Source organism: Lactuca virosa, chromosome 4 (genome assembly GCF_052849685.1).
Source record: "Lactuca virosa cultivar CGN04683 chromosome 4, Lactuca_virosa_CGN04683_v6, whole genome shotgun sequence".
Lineage (NCBI taxonomy): Eukaryota > Viridiplantae > Streptophyta > Magnoliopsida > Asterales > Asteraceae > Lactuca > Lactuca virosa.
In genome coordinates this window covers 414,242,949-414,266,774 of record NC_136429.1, presented here as the reverse complement: position 1 = coordinate 414,266,774, position 23,826 = coordinate 414,242,949, and positions in this window count along the sequence as shown.

Here is a 23,826-nt window from a genome sequence, read left to right as displayed (position 1 = left end):
AATGTGAGGCTTGAAACGGTTATAGTAGAATTATGTTCAAAACAATTTTCAACTTAAACTTTTGAAAAACAAAATTTTTGGTGTGCGTACGGGCATTGCATATTATAGGCATTCATCTAGATACACTTAGAAACTAAGTTCACTGTTATATCAATGCCCTTATTTAGAAATATTCTTATCCCTTATCAAGTGCTAGGTTAACCACTTAGGTTATATCACTAGCCACTCTAAGAGCAATGCACATAGTACTGATAATGGGTATTCCTCGGTAGCTATTGACTTTAGATATAAGGTTAGTAGTTAGATATACATTAGTAATAATCTTAAGTCGAAACCAATACCAATTATCCCTCAATACCTCTTCATCGTCTTCGTACTAGAGTTACAACTAGGAAAAAGCGTTTCGATACCGACACAAATGATAATTGGAGCATCGCGTAAGGATGTAGATGAGTCACCACTAAGTAATTACTTGGATACCATTGGCGGGCATTCCGGATTCGACTCACAAGGAGACACAAAGGTTTAACCTATTGCTACTAATACGTGAGACCTTATTACTACGCTACGATTTAGCTTTAGGTTGTTTCCACCTTCAGGTTAAAACTTAACATAGGATATCCCTTTTACCTCTATAAAAGGCCACGAAACTGCATTGACACCATAAAACGTTTTTCAAACAATTTTTCTTGCCCTTTATCTTAGGGAAAAAGACATCGGTACTCGTCTTATACTCGCCTTGTACTCGCCTTAGTATTTAGGTACGATCAGCTACACTAATATACTTATTCCTTACTTCTTAATCTTCCATCGAAAAATTATTTCGTTTCATCGGTTTTATTTATCATCGATAAAATACTTTATAACCACTTCATACAACTTACTAGACATTTCCTAACAATGTAAGCCATATTCTCGCTAAAAATCTTTTGACAACTTGCTTTAACTTAACACTTTTCTTCAAAACTCAATTTAACCAATATTGGTTTTAACCTTGCTATTTCAAATTCATTTCAATGGATTGATGTGCTTTTAAGGGCATATAAACCATTTTAAACATTGCTTACCATTTTGACACGTCTTCAAAAAACTAGAAACATTTTCTTTTATAATCGTGTTTAAACTCTTTACTATAAAACTTAAACATATGACGTTAAAGTTCATATTATGTGTAAAAGCTTCATCGGATCTTCAAACCACTTTTGTTTTAAGACTTTTGACTACTTCCCCATTTAGGAATCGTACTTTACTTAAATGTGTTTTCTTGAAACCCAACATGGTATTTTTACAACTTTCTAATCCAAATGTGTTTACAAGACATCACTGATGCCTACATTTCAAAACACACCTTATTTGTTTATTTTATTTCAAATTAGTTTTATAATCTGTGTTTATAAAACTTACAACATTGCAAAACTTAGTGTTCACTTTTAAATTTCCAGTGACACCTTCAACAATGTATAATTACTCTTCTAAATCTATTGAGTCTTTACCTTATATGTTTTAACTAATATTAAACTCCATTCTAAAAAGTCAAATTGTCAGATTTTCAACTACCGTCTGTAGTGCTTCTTCTTTTTCACAAATGGAGTTTAACTTAATAAGGTAACTCGTGATTATTAGCAAACATTCTAAGACTCTCACATGTCTATTTAATCATCAATATACATCAAATATTAAAGTTTGAAATATATCTCAACCTGGTTTTAATCTACCTATAGGTATTGTTCTTATAATTTTAACAATAACAATCATTGCCGCCGCTACCTTCCTTTTTCTTTCCCCCGCACTTGATTTCTTGCTCTCCTTATGACTTTAGATCTCGCACACCCATAACAGTAACATAATACATTCTCTAACTTTATTTCTGTCTATTTTGCTTCTCCTGGTATCATGTTTGTACACATACATACTAGAAGTCTATCCTTTCATTTTGAGCGACTAATACATGTATAGCCGTGAGGAATAATTTTTATTTAGTCAACTTTGATATATTCAGTTACGCCTTTTTATCATATACATCTTGTTTTTATTTTGAAATCTCTATAAACAAGTGATCCTTATTTACATTTGCTCTTTCGTTCTAAATTCAGAAACTTGATATAAAATGCAATTTTCATTGTATTTTTCCTTATAATTAATACACAAGATGAATACTCTTATGCTTATAATTTTTCTATATCCGGAAAATATATGTGAAGGATATGTATCCTTATGTTTCTTCTTTTCTTTAAATACATCAAGAATTTTGAATTTTACGATTATCTATTCTCTAAATGATTATTTTTGTAGAAACATTAAACTATGAATGCCCTATTTTGAAGATTGACATTTTTACACCTTTCTTAAAATAGTAATTTACTTTGCAATTTTCAGTGAGTTCCTAAACTCTCAAGCTTGTTTTCATAAGTATTTTGACTCCTCGTAAACTTAGATTTGTCCTGACTTAGACAATTAGTCAATTTTTCAAATAGCGTAATATCAATAATTTCAATAAAAAAAAATTTCCCTTAATGACGACTTAAACCTTTAACTTTAATTAATCTTTTTATTATTTTACTACTTTGTTGGATCGCCACACATGTATCTTCATTATCTTGGAATTATTACACATTTTGATAATAGTGAGATTAATTATCATTTCTAAACAGACATTTTTTGATAACAATGAGATTTTTAATCACTTCTAAACACTTAAAATGCTATATACACAATGTGATTTAATTTATCATAAATTTTCATCGCCTCCATTTGCACCAATGACTCTCTAAATATATTTATTCTTCGAATAAGGTTTTATTATTGTAAGAGTAACCGTAGTAGTAATTATAGCCTCGGAGATGCTCAATCATTCGTAATTTATTTTGTCGACAACACTTAATTAGACTTTACATTTGAGATGTACCAAAACTTCGTTGCCTACCCTTAGTACGTATTTTTAGGAACTTACCCTCAATCGCTTCTCTTTCATTCGTGCTACCCCTTCTTATTTCAAAATATATCCTTTCCAGATGTAGTAGCCAACCCGGAAGTGAGCAAATTGTTCCTAATCTCTTCTTTATTAGGCGGCGAATTTACACTTAGTGCTAATTTAGAACGCGACTTAAGGATCAATGCGGATTTAACGCTCAGTGCAGTTAGTGCTTCAGCAAAACTTATAGCTCTCTTAATTCAGATAATATCCAACTAGATGATCTTTTTCGACTAGGTCGCCATGTTTGGATCATGATTTCCATGATCCTAATTTCTCGCATTCTAAATTGTAGAACTCGAATTTAGGAAACATTAATTTGACTATAGCTAAAGAATTGGGCTATTCCCTTGAGGAAATAAACCCAAAATAATCAAAGAACATTGCAAGTCACCACCTCTCCAACTATATAATTGTATTCGACTGAGTTCTAATAGAATACGTCACGAATTGAATTTCGGGGCGAAATTCTTTCAACCGGGGGAGAATGTGACAACCGTCAAAATTCGAGTCGGTTCTAGATTTGAATAAACTTAGTTGCACATATACGCACGACACATACTGGACTTAGTGACTAGAAGCTCAGTTATAACCTACTAGAAACTTGGAAGCAACTAGAAACAATGGATAATGTACTTAGATTTCACATTGATATGTGAATTCTACAACTACTTAACTGTAGAGGCTATCCATATTCGAGTCACTCTTTGACTCGAACACCTTTTCATGAATCATATACACACATCATGTACTTGACCTAGAAGTAGAAATTAGGTCAAAGTCTCATAGAAACTTAAGTCAAAGTTGAAGACTAGGACTAGTATACTTGATTCCTCAATTTCGCTTGAGTCTCGGAATCACTACATAGAATGCCAATAAACCGATAAAAATAAATTACAAACATTATTTATAACTATAAAAGAGTTATAATACCATAAGATAATTTAATGTCTCAAATATTCTATTTATTTTGATATCCAAATTTTTACAAACTCTCAAAAACCCTAAAAACCCTAAAACTTAAATTTTATAAAGTTTAACATCAAGAATTCTATAAAAAATAGTTATGAAACTTATAATATTATCTTAAAACAATTAAATTCAGGGAAATATAATCAAGGAAAATAAAAATTTAAGTCATTAACATTCATCCTTAATTTATAAGTAAAAAATCAAGGTTTCATGAATAAAAACTTGATTTTAGTGCACATTTTATATAAAATTTAGATATTTTATAAAATAACTTAAATATTATAAAACAAAATGAATGAGAAAGGGTTATTATACTCAAAATTTCGGACCCCTCTCTTCCCATATCTCTCTCTCACTCTCATTCTCCAACACACACACATCTCTCTTCTTTCTCTCTCTAGAAAACTCTCTCTACCTTCTCTCTAATTTTTTTTTCTCCAAACACCACAACCACAGCCTCTTAACCACGAAATTATGGAGATTCATAAGGGTTTTTCAAGCCACAATCAAATTTAAGGTAAAGAACATACATCTCTTGAAGATCCACAACAATGATTTAAGCCATGCATGTGCATTTTACTTCAAAAACCGACTTCTACTTCTTCATCTTCTTGAAACTTGTTTTCTTTTTGTTAAAATGGTTTTTAGAACATCATGTATGTGTTTTAACACCATGCATGTATGACAAACATGGTTGCATGTTCATGATCTTAGTGCAAAAATCGATTTTAAGGATTAAAACATCAAACTCAAGTTAAGAGTTTTTGAGAAACAAATTTTGTTCATAAATGAATGTATACATTTTGATAAGTTTTAATCTTTTGATCTTTGGAAACATGACAAGAATATAAGTTTATCACGATATCTTTTAAAATATTTCAAAAGATTTACTCAAAGAAATGATGAAAACTCATTTTTCTAACCAATCACCATGCATGCAATCTGCCAGATTTCTTTACCTGACTTTAAACTGTCATATCTCACTCATTTCATAACCAAAATTCGGGATTCTTTTTCTGAAATATAATATTTTGAGTTAGCTTTTAAACCCATCTGACCTCACTGTAAAATTCAAATATTTCGATTTTTGGCAATTTTTACAAAATTGTTGCTCAATCAGCACCTTTTTGTGAATACTAGTTTTGTATTGCATGTTCAAAGATCTTATTCATCACTAAAAATCAAGGAAAAACTAACTTGAACACTTAACATCATGTATTAAGAGGTATAAAAATATCTTGATTCAAAAGCCTTTAGAACATGTTGCAAAAATTCTCAACGTAACATCAATAATTTTTACCAAAATCAGAAGAATCAAGTTTTCTCTATAATTGTTTGAGCCTTTAGGCATGTTTTTCGACATCAAAAATAAGAAAGCAATTTTTCATTGTTATTAAATTGTTTGAAGTTGCATTCTGGAAATTTTCAGCTCAATATATATTTTCTTTATTTTTACATGAAAATAATAATAAAATAGAGTGTTAAAGCATATAAAATACTTAAACTTGTAAATAAATTCTGGAAATATTTGTGGATGACCCATTTAGTTATTAAACATCTCTCAGAAAGTTTCATCAATTTTTGTTACTGTTTAGTATGGTTTTTAATTTTCTTTTTATTTAGCTCTAATAAATCATAAAACCACTTTAGGGAATGTGAAAATATTATTCCTTATTTGTCGCTGCTTGTACCTTATATTTAAGACTCCGAAAAATATTTTGGGAATTTTTGAAAATGTATATCTATTTTTCTTGAATTGTTATGTTTATAATGGACTAAAAACAGGAAAAATAGTTTTCCTCATCCAAAATTCATGAAAATTTACCAGAAACTCTTATAATATGTTAGGATGATACATAAAAATTTTGGTGATTTTTATCTTCAGTATGCTATTTTTCTTCTATTTTCCCAAGATTTAATATACTTAAATGTACAAAAATCAGAAAAATTGTGTTAAACTTTTTGAAAACACATATTAATATTTTTCCTAGATTATGTACACTGTAAAATAGTTACACAAAAATTACAAGAATTTTTCATGATAATTTACTATTTTTCCATGATTTTGTGATTATTCATGGAATTAAATGGTGAAAAATAGTTAGACAAATCAAAAATTCAAGAAAATTTATCTTAAGGTGTTTGACTTCAATTAAAAATGAAATACAAAGTTTGGGAAAGTTTTGAAATAAATTGATTTCTTTTTGAATATTTAATCATTGGAACACCTCTAAAATGTCAAATATTAACATTTCAATAATGGAAATTTTCTACTTAAATTGTTATATAACAATTGATTCTTTGAAACTTAATTTCCATAGAAAAATGTTTGTAACTTATCAATATTAAATTTTGACACATTATTGGCATAATTCTATTGTAGTAGTAAGTATACTAGTATTAGATTTCAATTAGAGACTCATTACTGTGTAACATCGTTGTAGGAAAACGATAGTGGTACGAGTGGAGCGTAGATCAAGGCATCATTTGCATCATCTCAATGCATTGTGAGTATTCACCACTCCCCTATTTTCGGTTTTTACGTTTTGGGGTGGAAAAGCATGTCCTAAACTATTTATGTTCGTTGTATTTATTTGACTCGTATAAACTTGGTTGCTATATTTTGCATATTGTGAGTATTCACGCACTCCCCTATTTTCAGTTTTTATGTTTTGGGGTGGAAAAGCATGTCCCGAAAAACTATTATTTGAATGTTGTATTTAAATTGATTTGTATCAAACATGATTGTTATTTTATTGCTATGTCTCTCTATGTATGTCTATGCAACACGGAACATGAGAACTTATCGTACTAAGGCCCTTCCCTTATCTCTAACCATTAACACTTTGAGCCAATGGTCATTATGGATAGCGCTATTAGGAATTGACAACTCCTCACTCGCCCTATTGCTGGAGTGCATGATACCATATTCATCTATGGAACGATAAGCATAGATCTTGATAGGGCTTCAGTCATAGGTTTGGTTGAGACTCATTGTTTGCTCATACACATACAAACTCGTTACTCATTATAGCAATAAACTTGTTTATTAATTATAGCAATGAACTTTGTTTCTCATTACAACAACGAACTTTTATTACTGAAAACTTATATACATGTTTCAGCAATGAAATTGTTTGCTCCTTGTAGCAACAAAATGGATTGCTCATTTTAGCAATGAAACTTGTTTACTCGTTTAAGTAACGAACTTTATCTTCCATGAGAATATGAATGTTGCATCTTATTCGGGCAACATACTTTATCTCTCATGATGACAAAGAACTTTGTTTTTACAAACTTATTTACTCCTTTTAACAATATACTTTTATTATTGGAAACTTTTATCAAAACTTTGATTTCAATTCATGAACCAATATTATTTTGTTAAACTTGTGAGTACTCACCAACTATTTTTATAGTTGACGCTCGTTTTACATGCTTTTTCAGGAATCATCGAGTAAGTGGCACTTAGGGACACTTCACTTTTAGGAGCATTCACATGTGTTGTATTTCAATTTACATTGTAATTTCTTTTAAAAGTTGTTTAAACCCATCGTAAATTTGTAATGATTTTTAATACTATGGTTGGTGTTGTCTTTTAACTTTTGCTATGAAACCCTTTATACTGCCACGCCTCGTGTTTCCGCTTTAGCGGGGTGTGACAGAAATATAGGGGTTGTTGGGAAAAATCATTTATAACTCCAAATGAGTATGCGGATCGACGAGAATTGAAGGATGCATTCGTTTTTTTCTTGTGGCCTTTGACGGAAGTTGTAGACACCCTTCCTCGTGTCCTTCTTGGGTTGTAGTAATCGACCAGAAAAAAACCTGAATCCAATTGCTTGGGCTACGAAGTGCGACTATCGGAAATAGAGAAGGAAGAGGCAGAGACGAGCGTGATAGGGATTACAAGGTTGAAATCGACTCCTAGTTTCCCTCATGTGTGTGTTGTCGATCGTCAAGGAAGGAAGAAAAAAAGAATCGAACGTGAGTATGATGGAGGCAGCAGGAACGATTGAGAGGGTGTAAGGCTGGTGCGATTTGAGCAAGTTGGTTGTTTTTATTTTTTTGGTTGGCTGTTGAGTTCGATCGGTATGAAAGGGGTGGAAGCACCAATATTGAGTCTCCAGTCAGGTGTTGTAATCTACCTCTTATATTGGTAACTCCTTGATTCTTCATTCTTCATGTAATTATTTTCCAATTGCTTTCGAATTGGTATCAATAATCATGGCTTCTTTTACTGCCTCCTTATGATTTTTTTAAATGGACGAACTCTAGATTCTATGAGGTATTTTATTAATTAGTTTACTGTCAAAATCCTCCTAGAAACACCCTTTTACATATTGGTGTTGGTGATTGGGAGTTGGTTGGATTGGTCAAGTCAAATGCTTTCTTTTGGTGTCATTACTCACACTTCTTTTATCTTCAATTCTAGTAATTTCTTGTGTAATGATTTTATGTGAAAGACTATGTTTTGAACTCTCCAAAAGGTCTTCAAAATAGTTTTTATAAGAGTCTTCATATATGGTTAATTGGTAGGAGCAATTCAAACCTAATTTGTTATTTCTTTTTTTAACAATGTATTTTGTCTCTACTTTAAAGACAATGTACTTTGGACCATGGTTGGAGGATGAAACTGTCTTTTTACTCCCATGTTATATTTCTACTGTTTTAAACTTGTTTTTCAGCTATTTGGTATGGGTTAAGTGGTTAAAAAGCTTTTAAAACTCAAAGTTGGAAATTGCAAGAAATTACAAAATCTGCCCCTAGATTGGAAAAAATATAGAAAAATCATCATGAGTCAATTTAATATTCCATAAAATCTTTAAGTTTTAATTTTGAGTCTAGTTTGTTCTTGAATTTTTCCAGGACCTGTTGTTGCCTCCAACTAAGGTGAAAATCACATTTTTCACCAACTGGTCAGAATATAGCTGCATTGATATGTTGTTTTCTAAAAATCATTGAAAATTGTATAAAAAACGTTAGCACCTTTAAAAGCACTTTCTGGAAATCTAAAATTCTGATCTTCTGTAATATGAAATAAAACTAAAAAATTACAGGTCTAATGGGTGCTAAAACTGCCAATAGCATGTGTGTTTTAGGTACAAAACTGAGAATTTTATTTGATATTAAACTTTTGTGTTTAGGTTATGGAATTGTAGAACTCCAATACCCTTTTATTTGTATTATAATAGGGGAAACGGTGATACTTCAACTCCTACAAGACTTGAAGTGTGAGGAGACACACCTTCGGCAAAGGTGAGTTAATCTTGTGGATTTTTAAAGTACTTTGTTAGGGAATTCCGTATCTTAGATGGATTGGAATGAACCTAAGCTATTAAGGTTGCATGTGCCCCTATTGTATGTGATAAGATATTGGTTGTTATGCTTCTTTATGTGTATGAGAATATAGGATGCTATATTCTAGATTATTAATCTTTTTATGTGAGAGGTGTGTTAGGGTCATGATAGAAAGAGTGTCTTGTGTTGATTTTAAGTGATGTATTCATGCCATGTTTTCTTGGAAACACTTGTCTGTGATGATTAGGACAAAGCATGCTAGTGATTTTGTCGAGCCATAATGATGATATGAGCATGAACTTGTATGTGATGTAAAATGTTTTAACTTGTATTTACTTGTTTGTTGGTTTACATGAGAAGTAATATGCTATAAAAAGATGTTAATAAATATGCATGATTACTTAAGGAGGTTAAAGGTGTAATTCCTTAAAAGATGAATTAATAATAAATAATTTAAAAGGGAAATAAACTAGCGGGGCGAAGGGTAGTGTTGGCCCTATGAGGAAAGCCAACTAGTGTTCATTTTTTTAGGAGAGCCAACAGGTTTTGGCTCTACGAGGATAGCCAAGTACTGTCGGCTCAACGAGGATAGCTGCTTAGGGCTGACTCTACGAGGAAAGTCAGTTAATGTTGGCTCTGCAATGAAAGCCAGTTTGATGATTATTCAAGACGACCACTTCGACACATGGTTCACCTAAAGATAAGTGAACTGGAGTGATTTTGGCTCTACGAGGAAAGACAGCGCAAACATCACGTGGGCATCGGGAGGTGTAACACGGTGGAATTGGCACCGCTTGAACATATCCCTAACGACATCCTATGTACTAGTATATGTAACATCAGAGTAGCGAACGCGACGAACCGGGAGCAATGTTACGGATGTGAGTCATGCCTCGTTTAGTGCATTGGGTCATCTCGGTCACGTTAGTAGTGAATGGGATACTAGCCTTGGGGTTACAAATGAATATAACCCATGAATATGAAGTATTATAATAACAATTACAAAGATGATTAAGAGGAGAGTAATTGTTAATGATGAAAATGAAGATTAATATTATCTTAGAATATTTTAAAGATGTATGATGTAATAACTAGTTACAAAGAAGAACTATGAAAAGTAACTAAAAGGATCTAATGATGAATTATATTAATCACCTTCACTTTGATGTATGTGATGTATGTGATGTAAGTAATGTATGTGATGATTATATGATGTTTCTAATGTCATGTTATGTGAGTTTTTGAATTCATGTTTATATGACGTCTTGTTTGACCCATTTGGGATATGTTCATTCCCTAACATTGTACTATGATTGACTCATTTAGCTGATGCTAACACTTGTTTCATTGCTTGTTATTTGTCTTGCATTGGAACAGGAAGCGTGCTATGATGCCTGGAGAGGATGGGGAGATTTTGGGGTAGTTACATTAGTATATTTTAGCGACGATACATGTCTTTCAGTTTTCATTTACTTACGGTTTTGAGAACTTATTTGTGGTTGGTTTTATGAACTTTAATTTTGATGAATGATGTTTTTGGTAATAATGTGACATTGGTGATGTTTCCACAAAATTTTTTAATAAGACTTCCGCTAACTTATTATGTTAAATTAATGTTTAAAAAAATAAAAAATAAAATTGTGTGAAAAATAACGATGTTACACATTAGGGTTTAATTTCAATAAACCCTAGTTTTGATCCATTCATTATTATTTAAAATCAATTAGAAAACATGGATCTGATACAACTGATGGGTTTTCTAGGTTATAAAAATTACATATGAGCGGAAAACACTTACCCTTTATGTTCACATGCAACCTAGATTGGATCTATGTTTTCGCTATTGATAGCAATAAACTATGAAAATAAAGAACCATAAGGAAAACCTATAAAAATCAAAATTGATATAGGATTAGATTATATATATCCTCTTGAAGTTTCTTGTAAAGAAAGCAGCAAAAGCTTGAGTGCCTCCAATTTCTTGTACCCAAAACACTTGCAACTAAAATACTTGAGGGGGGAGGAGAGGGAGAGAAATTTTTTGGCTCTATGAGAGTGAGGAAGAGTCCATGAAAAATAGGTACCCTAGGTGTCCTATTTATAGCTGATAAGGAAGTCTTAAATAACCCTAATTGAATATTATAATAATATCTTAAATTAGGTAATTATCCAACTCCTTATTTATCTATAAGGTAAAATCTAGAAACCCTAATGGCAAGCCCTAAAACCGGCCACCTTAGGAGGGTTCTAGAATCACTCTCTTTTTCAACTATTGAACAATTGCAGCTTAGCCATGTACTTTCAATTAACTCTGATTAACCCAAAATTAAGTCCAATTAATTTATGATTAATTTTCAATTAATAATTAATATTTCAAATTAATATATTAATTATATAATATATTAAAAAATCAATTATTATAATTTCTAATTAATTTATTCATCGTATAATAAATTAACAAATCATCCCCTCTCTCCAAAAGTCATTATATTTAGTTATTGGTTATAAGGGCAACCTAAAAAAGACTATGGAATTCAATAATATACCAATTTAGTTATTGACTTAGATACCTTAGTCCAAAAGAATTCCTATGTCGAAAAGCTGACACATGGCATATGAGCAATGGTGCGGCGTCACAATCATCATGTAAAAATCCCAATCTTCTACAAAACTTATATCTTTCATACGAGCTCCGTTCTCGACGCTTTTTATATCCATGCGTAGCTATCGATGAGTACCACTACTTTTATTTAGATTCCATCAGCTAACTCTCATACTATCTTAAATTTAATAGTCTACGAATATTACACTGCAAAACACCGTGTAAAATTCATAACATCCTCATACGAACTCCGTTTTCGATGTTCTTTATATCGACGTATTGGTATTTATGATATCTTCAACTATAGTTTACATTGTTGTGCCTAACACTCAACCTATTTTAATTTTGATTTCTGTGTGGCACACTGTTGCACCGACACTTTAAAAAATCCAAACTTTTTCATACAATGTCAGATTTAGACGTTCTTTATATGCGGGCTCTCGGAATTACGATTACTACGACTTTCATTTAGATGATTTAGGATAATAAGCAACCTAAATCTGATTTATATCTTACGAAACATGTTGTTGTATAAGGTTGAACTTGAAACTTCGAACAATCATCACTTCTTCATGCGTAGTCAGATTTAAGCGTTGCTTATATCTACGATATCGTTATCACGACTACTATAGCTTCTATTGGGAGTATTTATCCTCGATAATATTTTATATTTAGAGTCTTATTTTTCGTAATTCATTAAATTTAAGATACAATTTTATATAAATATTATAAGCTCATATTATTTGTTCATAAAACATGCATGATATATATATATATATATATATATATATATATATATATATATATATATATATATATATATATATATATATATATATAATCTTCTAGCCCTAACTTACGGGCATTACATTTTAGCTAAAATTTGGTGCTACATTGGATTTATCAGATTTTGCTAGAGCATCATTAAGAAGTTCATGAAGTTATGAGAGATGAAGAGGTTGTATCTCAAATTTCTCAGATGCGAGCCATGGTTGCATGAAGTTTGGTTCTTTGGATTCCTCATCAACCAAAATGGTATCTTGGTCATCCTAGATAAGATCAAGGCAATGGTTCAGTGGGAGATTTCGAGGTCTCCATCTGAGATTCAAGGTTTTCCTTAGTGTTGGTTAACTTTTATCAAAGGTTTCTCTTATTCCATTTTGTGCACTATGAGTTTCAAGGTTGATTTGTTTTTGGTTGAGCCGATATAGGGATTTGAGGTTGTAGGCATCAGCTCGTGGTGGTTCGATCCCTAAGTAGGGGAAACATGGTGTTCTGGTTGGAGGATCAGCGAGCAAATCCATTTTTATGGTTTCATTGCAATGGGGCTGAGCAATCTGTAGTTCGACCACGTGGGAGTATTGGTTCAATCTTATTGCTAGACGAAAAGGAAAGTAGGTTGTCGTCTGGGTGTTAGTATCTATGTAATTTCTCGTAATGTCTCTCGATGACTTGTTTAATTTGTTCATGTGTCTGGAAGAATTCGTGGACTAGTATGATCGTGGGTGCAGAACGAGTAGTTCTAAGATTTTTTCTATCTTCTGTAATGTATGGTTGTACCTTCAGCAAGGAGCTACTGGATAAGCAACTCGTTATGACAAGTGGTTCCTTTCGGAAGTGCCAACTATTTTGTAGAGGATAGTTTGTGTAAGCCATGATTTTTCACTTCATTTCTTTTATTTAAAAACATCATTTAACAAATTATAACGATGGAAGTCTTAATTTATTTATTAGAAATATATCAACGTTAGTTAATTTAAATCTCATCGACAAATCTCAAACTACTCGCATCACTAAAGTAGTACTATAAGTAACTACCCAAAAGAGTCCGAACCTCACTAGGCCATCAAATCACACTACCTGTACCAATACAAGGCAAAAGCAACAAACAAAGAAACAAATGTCTACATCAACACAATGAGTCAATCTTAAGCACATAGGTATGGAAACAAATATACTTCATACAATACCAATCAACATATATCACCTATTATTATTATTATATAATTTATATATTAATCTGCACATTTTATTCATCGTTGTAATTATGATATAATTTACTTCACAATAATTACTTTTAATGTCCCTCGCTAACTACAGTATATAACATTGTTAAATCCCCAAAGAATTACCCTATTTCGCTACTAACGAAATTTGACGACCTAGTGCACCTAATAGGGCTCGACTCCGACCCGTAACACTATCTCTAGTTCTTTATGTTAACTACTCCAACTTTGCATGTACAAGCACGATGCGTTGTCATTTGAAGTTGGTATAATTGTACTTCCACATGTATACCCCCACCCAAACGTGATGGTTGATCCCTCAATTTCCCGTACACTGACGTGCACCGATACTATATTTTGAAATGGTTACCTAGAAAATCAATCGTCATCGACTTAGCGTAAGCTCTTTTCTCTAACGATATCCTTCCATCGTGACATCCAATAAAACACACACCTAAGTATAGGTTACTACCCATTTACCCTCACTCTATGTATTCCTTTTTAATTAATTTTATAATTAAGTAATTCACTTACATGCGTCATACACACACCTTGCCATTCCATATTATGTATTTATGCTTTTATTCTAATTATTAATTTAATCCATATTACATCACATGTACTATTACAAATGTAGATATTCAAATTAAGCAAATATCAACACACATATGCATGTAAAGAGATACACCTATTCGCAACATACTTTCTAGAATGCATTTCCTAATTCCATACAAAACATGTTATAACAAAATCATGGCATTTATAACTTCGTATTTTAACTCCAAATAAAATCCTCACCACTAACATGAACCCACCACTCTTTTCAAGCACAAATTAATCACATTAAGGGGTCTAACATACAAAATTTCCCCTAATTTATTTTTTTATTGAAATTCATCATACATTCAAAACCCAAACTTCATATACAATAATCTAGACCATAAACTTATACTAAAGCATGCAAAATTCCAATGCATGTACTTAAACAACCATAAGAATGATTTACCTCAAATCCAAGTTATGGGTAGAAATAAATTGAGGAAGACACTCTCTAAAAGACCACTAAACACCCTAAAAAGTTGCACAAAAGCCTGATTAGAAACAAGAAATCAAAACATAAAACAACGTTAAGTTTCATATTTTCAATTTTCACAACCCAACCCATGTTCATTGTTTTGAGCGCAAAATAGAATGTACAACTCCGAACGAGATGTTAGCAGACTTTATGGAAAGTATACTCGGTTTCCTATATGTTCATATATATGACCGTGTCTAATTCAGAATAGATTAAGCTCTATAGCCCTCACAAAAGATATCAACATTTGTGTCTATATTTCTAACTTTTGACAAACATCACCAAAGACTTCAAATATTAAGACAAGGACTCAAAAATAGAGATGGATGATAAGAAATTCAATAATATGTCTATAAGTATGATGAATTTCCAGGAGAAAGAAGGAGGAAGGGATATTTGATCTCTACTTGAAGAATCCCCACTCGAAAAGCACCAGGAACACTAGACCACCTTCTTAGATCTACACCAAAACTACAAGAATGGAAACCACACTTATGAAATCACTTCAAAGGTACTTGGATGCTAACAATTAGAGTTAGGTGGCTGCAAAATGAAATGATTCCCGTGTTTTATCGTTTAGCCTTTTTAAATACTTGATAAATTTCATTATAAGCCCCTAAAGTGTGAGAAAATGACCCCATGACACACATACACACACACACACACTATATATATATATATATATATATATATATATATATATATATATATATATATAATCAAGTATAATCTCCTTGCACATTTGGCCCCTAAAAATTAACTTAACCTACCAAAGAGGTAACTTAATGAGGAAACATAATGGAAATTAACCTTAGTGACGGAATGGAAATTTTGGGTTGTTACATTTTGAATCATTTGAGTTGTGTTTTGGGTATAAAGAGCTTGATTAGCTCGCACTATAATTAGGTTGTCTATTATCATGGATTGGTAGTTGATGATTGGCTTCAAGGTAGTGTGGGTGTATGTGTGTGTGTGTGCTTCGTATTTGGGTTTTGTTATCGTCTATGAAAGAAGTGTAACGCCCATAAAATTTATGAAAAATTTAAACTTTTAAAACCAATCCACAAATCATAATTGTTTACAATTTAGTTTTCAAAACATGTTTAGTATCTGAGTTTTCCCAAAATCATAAATCAAAACACGAGGAGGTGCACTATCACGTTTCCCCTTCCCACGATCATCTGAGGTACCTGAAACATTGTAGTGGTTTGACTTATCAAGTAAAGAGACGAGATCATAATTGATATGAAATATTAACAACGAGAGTAAATATAATCTTGTTTCAGCTCGTATTATGCTTTTAGATACAAAGACATTCAGACAGAAAATATGGCAAAAGTTCTATCTAGTTTAAGTATCATTCCCTATTTATAGGAAATAGAAAGCATACAAAAAATACAAAGGACTAATCAATACAGTTTCGAAAACAACTATGCCTTTGTAAATAACATTACATAACATCACGAATATTCAGAAACTTTCGATACCTTACAACTAACTTCGACTTTTCCAATCTCCCCCTTTGTAAGAAGTGTCGAAATCAAGTTATCAAAACTTGAGCAGCCAAATGTAATGTACTGCAAATCTCTGCATACCAGTTCATGACTTTCTTCAGCTCAGCTTTATCAGCATCATTGTTCTTCTTACAACTATGCATACGCATAATTAAGTTTTTATATTGAGCAATTGTATATCTTTCAACATCACTTGAGTGAAATAAGAACTTCGTTTGTTTTCCCTTCTTGCTCTTTCCAATGTAAACAACTCCAAATGGCTTCAGACAAATCTCACCATCAACATACTTCTTTAAATCAGGTTGACTCTTCAACACTGATTGAGGAACTGTGATTTATTTTCCCATTGACAATTCTAACTCAACATCAGTCAATGCTAGACAATCATAGTAATTGTCTATGAAAAGCTAGATATGGCCCAATCCCAGATGTAGCACTTCTTTACTTGTTCCCTGAAGTTTCAAAGCATCCATGTCTTTGAGTATGTTCGCAACTTGAATCAGATCATTGAAGTTCATCGGAGGAAAATCAGTAATTAAGAAGTCAAGAGCAACATTGTTTGTCCTCACAACATGGTATCGCAAATTTTGCAGCATATTCTCGAACAACACATCCTTTGTTATACTTATCACTCGAACAATATTCACAAGTGACCATACCTCCTCCTGATCCTTTCCCAACACAGCATGAAATCTCAGCTTCCTATGAATAAAGTCATCTTTATCCTTGAATTGATCAACAATCTTGTACTGAGCAGTGAGAAACATCATTTTATTGATAGGAAAATCAAGTTGATTCATATCAGAGTTCTCGATAGCATAACTTTTCCTTGGCTTTTTCTCGAACTCATACATCTCATTGTAAGTAACTCTAGCTTCGATATTTTCCTAACTATGTAGCTTTCATGGATCTCCTTTTTTCAAAGATGGAGGATCATTTTGTCGAAGCCTCAAAATACTTTGAATCTAAAGTTGTTTCTCCATTTCTGCATCTATCTCAGCTTTTCTTTCTTCCTTACATTTCTCTACAACAATCCCTTTTCATCTCCTTTGACTTGTTGTAGTTTGTTCAGGTTTCGAAACAGTCCCTTCATCTGTTGACCCAATTACAATGCCTTTAGCAATTGGTCGTGTAGTTGTGACAGTTGATATCACTGGATCAGCCTTCGATATTATTGGTTTTGTTGTAAGATTATGAGTTTAAAACACTTTGCCAACAACTTTTGCTTCTACATTCGTTATCCCAAAAGCACCTTCTCCTCTGCCAACATTTCTTCTTTCTCCCCCTTGCACCCTTGTGACAACAGGTGGGGCATTTGTTGGTAAGAGATTTACCAGCTGAGACAATGGGGATAACTCCTTCTGGATTGCAGTTTTAAACAAACGAAACTTATGAGTGAAGAACTCAGGAGTTAAAAGAGATGAGGAGCCAGATTTCGAAACCAGTTCTTTAAGTTCACTCAGCATGGTATCAAGTTTTGAAAAACTACTAATATCATCATCCGCCTTGTCATAAAACTTGGGAAAAAGAGATTGATACAATTCTGCCACTTCCGTTACAACCCGTGCAACAATGTCTACTTTTGAAGGTAGAGAAGAATAATTTGTATGCAGCTCATTTATCTCTTTGGCCACATCAACCTTCAATTCTTCAAGTTTACGATTAACATCTTCCCTCACAGTCTTCACATCCTTAACAAACAAATCATGACGTTCCTTCGCAACCAACCTTAGCTCCTTGATTTCATTATTGAACGTATCAGATTGAGCTTTGACACGAAGTTCATTGTTTTTATCCATAGCATCCAACTTGTGTTGAAGGCGAAGCTCCTGAGCTTTGAGCATGATATCAACTTCAATGTCGGATACAGAATGTTTGCTTCCTGCATCTGCTTGTGACTGTAGCAAGCAATTGAGCTTCCTGTTTAGAATCTTGAACTTTCCCCGACATAAGCATATGATTTGGGATATCTTCTTCTTCAGGATCAAATTAGAGATCAGCAAATGATCCTCCAAATCCTCCATCATCAGTGTCATCATAATTTACAGGTTTGGGTGGATCAGTGGATTGTGACTGGAAAAGAGAAGTTGTGATGGGTTGATTTATGACTTGATCAAAAGTCGGTGAATGTGTGGTTGTAGAAACAATGGTGACAAACGGTGGTAAAGAAGTATTGGTAGTGATGAAATAAGTATCAAAAATACCTTGAGTAGACACTGAATTTGTTGTGTTCAAGTCTCCTTCACCCATGTTGACATTTACATCCGTATTAGATACGTGTGTAAGAATGTCTGAGGTTCGAACCTCCCCGGTAAATGGCTTGGTTAACGAACCCTCGAGTGGTATGACCAAAATATGCTTAGGAGTCGATACTTTTGTTGAGTCACCATAAAGAGTAGATGTGTCCATTGTCGAAGTTTTCACAGAGCTACTTGAAATTCCTATCTTATCGAAAATCAATTTGATAGTTGATTTCCTCTTAGGTGAAACATTACCAATTGGTTAGTCAGGAACTACTTCGTCTTCTACGTCTTCCAGAAGGATTAGTTTTCTCTTCTTCGTCTTCTTTGAGATATGCTTTGCAACATCCTCAGCCCTTTGCTTCTTTGAGGATGTAGAAACTGGTACAAGAATGTCACGAAGAACAACTCCTTTCCGAGTTACATGAGGCTTTCGAATCATTAAGGGTGAGAAGCTTAATGACCTTTCAGGAGATTTTATTGACCGATGAGCCATCTTTTTAAGACGCTTTAACACACCACATTTCGTAGGAACAATCTGATTTGTAAGATTAATTTGTTCAGTCTCCGTAGGCTTTGCTGACTTCTTCGAAACTTTTGCTCCCTCTCCAACCTTTTTCTTTGAGGACTTAGACACATTTTCCTCCTGGATAGGTTTCGAAGGACTAGTTTCATTAACCTTATTTGACTTCCATGACTTCTTAGAAGAACCTTCATCAGTAGGTTGAAGTAAAACACCAGTGACATCATTGGGATTAATAGTCTGTAAATACACCATCAATACTGGATTTGATGGATCAACCTTCTTGAGCATTCCATCTGGAATTCGAGCAACTTAAGGAAACACATTGACATCATCTTCAATGACTTTTGGGTAATGATACTTCACGAACTCCGCCCTTGGTTCATCAGCAGGAACCATCATACCATCCTTGTCATAAGCATATTGAAGAATCAAACTCCAATATTTAGCACAAGATACCCCATCCACAACATTTGTATTCTCCACACTTTTCAAGAATTCTTTCCACACCTGAGTAGCATAATCAACTGCTAGGTCCTAATAAATCCCAGCCACCATAGGATACACCTCCAGTATTCCTTTATCTAATCCAACACTTCGACCAGTGAGACATCGAAGATAAATCCCAAACAGAAAATTCCAGATACAAGAAAGGCCTAATTTCTTGAACTCATTAATCTTGGAAAGAGGGGGTTGATAACCCATCTCATTGAACATATGTATGACCTGTTCATTAGTGACCTTAAAGAAAGGTGGAGAATTAGCGATTTCAAGAATCATAGCAAACAACTTCTTGGACAGACGAAACTTATTGTCATTGATCAGTTTGAATGTAACGGTGTCCATCGTTTTGCTGTAGGAAGAAGTGGAACCATCCATGGACAACCAAGACATCGGAACATCAAACGAACTAAACATCGCAGTGGATAAAACTGAATATTTCAGAGCAATAATCAACATCTTGAGTTCTTCTAGATAAACAGTGACATCACCATCAACTTGATAATTCATGATTTGGATCTTCATAATGGGTTGAGAAGATACATCTTCAGTAGTGTTAGACTGAGGAGCAGCCATTGCTAGGGTTTGCTTGAAAGTTTTGAAGAACAGAGGGAAAAAGAGGGCACTGATTGTCTTTGAGTAAGTTTGGAAAGCGTAAAGTTTGAATGAATACCCAATTGCCCTTTTTATATGTATCCCTGATTTTCATTTCAAATGGTTAACATCAATAAGCATAACACGTGTCCCTTGAAAATCGCACCACTAGCCGTCATACACGCCATGTCAGAAAAAGGGATGAGAACACTTTCTGAGAAACGCGCACAGTTACCAAACCGTCACATCAAAAGTCTCTTCGAGAGTACTTATGGATAAGGATCAAAACCTTCGGATTGGAGGTCTGGCTCTTTCGTTTTTAGGTTTGAAAACGAAGTCATGTGGCAGACTTTCGAAATCATCAGCCTGAGTTGGTAGTACTCAGAACCTCAAGGATTTCGTGAGTGCGGTGTGCCAAAGAAAAAGATAAGAAGCAAATTAAGAAAAATATGCATCTGTAATGTTAAAAATACAATTTCGACATAAAAGCAAATGAATCCCGAGCAAAGATTACTTCGCTAATCATCAAGAGAGATGATTAACAGCTTGTGTGGTTTCCTGTGAATTACAATCGAATACTTTATGAGAAGTATCGAAGGGCTTCTTTTATTATGGCTTCAAAGGTGGCGTAATATTTCGTTACAATGCATACTCAACATAAGTATGACAAGTTGTAAACGAAACTACCTGTTTGACCAGTGTAGTCAGTGACAAGTAAGATTTGAAAAAATTATCAAGTAACGAAGGTTGAGAATGATACTCATACAAAAATCATATTCTTAAACCAAAATAAGTCCAAAATCTTGTAGGATAACAAACGTCGTGGGTTTCGAACATTTGATCAAGATTGCTATGAAAGAAAGAATATGATTTTGAGTATCGAATATAGGTACTGAAACAAAGGTTTCGTGAGTTCTAGAACAAAGTTCCCCGTCAATTCCTTAAATTGGTTTGACATTTAGGGTTTCACTTTCATCATGGTCTCATTATGTTAGATCATAAACATAGAGTTTTGATATGTCTAGACCCTGATTGGTTTTTACCAGAGACCACTTGGACATATGTCATTATGTGTAAAAGTGAAAGAATTTTGGTATGAAAAAGATTGGGTAACAGAAACGAATGTACCTTTGCTTTGATTTTGACTATGCAGTAAACTCTTAACTCATATGAGAAGAGTAAGGTAGCTCTTGAATGAATGAGAATATAGCCTAATTGGGAAGGAATTCTAAAAATGAGAAAACCATTAAGGCTTCGAAACTCGTAGCATTAGCGAGACTTTGGTCAACATGCTGCAACATGCTTCTAGGGATATATTAACTAGTACAAAGTTGTTGAATGAATACCTTCCCTTAAAGCAACAAGCAAGTATCCCAAAAACTTTCAAATGTCCATTATGGTGAGTATAAACTTCGTGACATCTACACAGTTAGTCAAAAGAAAAAATATATAGGAAAAATAAAATATTTTTGGAATTTTTTGTTTTATAAAAAGAGAATAACAAAACTAAGAAAATCTTTTTGATATTTTGGATTTTTCAAAATGAAAAACAACAAAAAAAATATTTTTGGTATTTTTGGATTTTTCGACATGAAAGTAAAAAAGTTAAAACACAAATATTTTAGTTATTTTTGATTTTTCGACATAAAAATAACGAAATTTTTTTTGTACAAAAGTAACGAAAATCTGTGATTAAGCGGTTTGTACACAATGTCGAAATTGAAGTGTGTCGAAGCACTGAACGTGAAGAGTAACCTCTGAATGACAGACTATCTCCTCTGAACGAACACTCAGCACCTCTGAATCGACACTTTTTCACCTTTTTCTCTTGTCATTCTTTCGAAATCAATCCAGGAACTGAATTTCCTTCGATCATTCCTAGACCTCCCAAAATTCTCACGAATGATTTTTCATCAAATGGCTTTGTGAAAATATCAGCAAGTTGATCAGTGGTTTTCACAAAGTGAACTTTGATATTTCCATCTTCAACATGATCTTTTATAAAGTGATAGCGAAGAGCAATGTGATTGGTTTTCGGATGTTGCACATGATTGTGACAAATGCGTATGACACTTTGTGAATCACAATACAACAGAATTTTCATCATGTTGATTGCATAATCACGCAGTTGGCTTTGAATCCATATGATTTGTGAAGTACAAGCTACAACAACAACTATTAACACGTTGCCGCACACATATTAAACAAATAAATTTATCACTGCTTCGAATACACTAAAAAGATAGCACAGGGAAGCAGGGTCGAATCCTCAGGGACAAAGCCTAAAATTCAATGCCTTTTTGCATCAGACACATGTAGTCAAGAAACATAATATAAAAGGGGGATTTTGAATTAAACTAAAAACTAAAAATGTTGTGATATTAAAATTTAACGAAAATCAATATAAAAAACTATTTTAGTTCTGCTACGACATTCCTAATCATGTAACTAATCCAGATCTGATTATTCGAGATGCATTCTATCTAAGCTAGTACTGAGAAAAACTAACAAGCTCTAGTATAATCTCTTTTACCTAAATTAGTTAATAAAAATAAGCTCGTTGAATTAACCCTAACTTTTTACTGTCAAATAAAACAAGCTCTTAATTAAGATCAGAAAAGTTGCATTAAGTTCTTTATAAAATTCCCAGCAATACCCAATACTTCTCACAAGCTCGAAAACGTAAAGATATGATTTTTACTGTTTATAATAAAGTCAAATCCCAAACACGGAACCAATTTATGACTTGTTACTTATTACCAGTTAACTAGAACAATTACAGATTCTATCAATTGATTAACCGGAATGATAAAACCCTAGCTAGGTGATCAGACTAACAAGAATTTAAAACCAAACATTCATTAAGAACAAAACTGAAGAATCTCCAATGAAATAGGGGAGGTTTATTCTTCGTGTTTTTGATAAAAAAAGAGTTTTTGATCGAGTTTTGGAGCTACAAAGTCGAAAAAACGTTGTTTTTGGTCGTAACCAGCAAGGGGGTGGCGGCGTGTACGGCCAGCAGCTAGGGTTTCGGAAGCGTTTGCGGCCGGAAACGATTTGCGGTCTGAGGGTTTACGGTTCGAGGTCTCGCGAGTTTACGGTCCGAAAACACGTGTTCGGTCAGGCGGGTTTACGGCCCTCGGAGTTCACGGTCGGTGGTTTGCGGCCCCCGGTTCACGGCCAGCCTTGCTTCGGACATTTACGGCTCGGATTTGCAGTCAGCCTCGCATAGAGTCCGAAGTTCGCAGCCGCATACACTTAAAAAAAGGGGAAGCGATTTTGGGGGTGCCAGGCATCGAACCCGGGTCTCCTCCCAACTCAACTAGCGCCCCTTCCAACTCATCTAAGCTGCGAGATGATATCCTCCTTCCGAATTTAATTCATAAGGCGTTCCTTTCTCGGTTTCTAATTTCGCATTTTGACACTTTTAACCAAAAAAAAATCAATTTCTTTTATTTTTAAATTCCATTTTCAACCCTAATTTTTAGTTTTTTAATTTTTGTCTTTTATTTTTGACTTTTGACTTA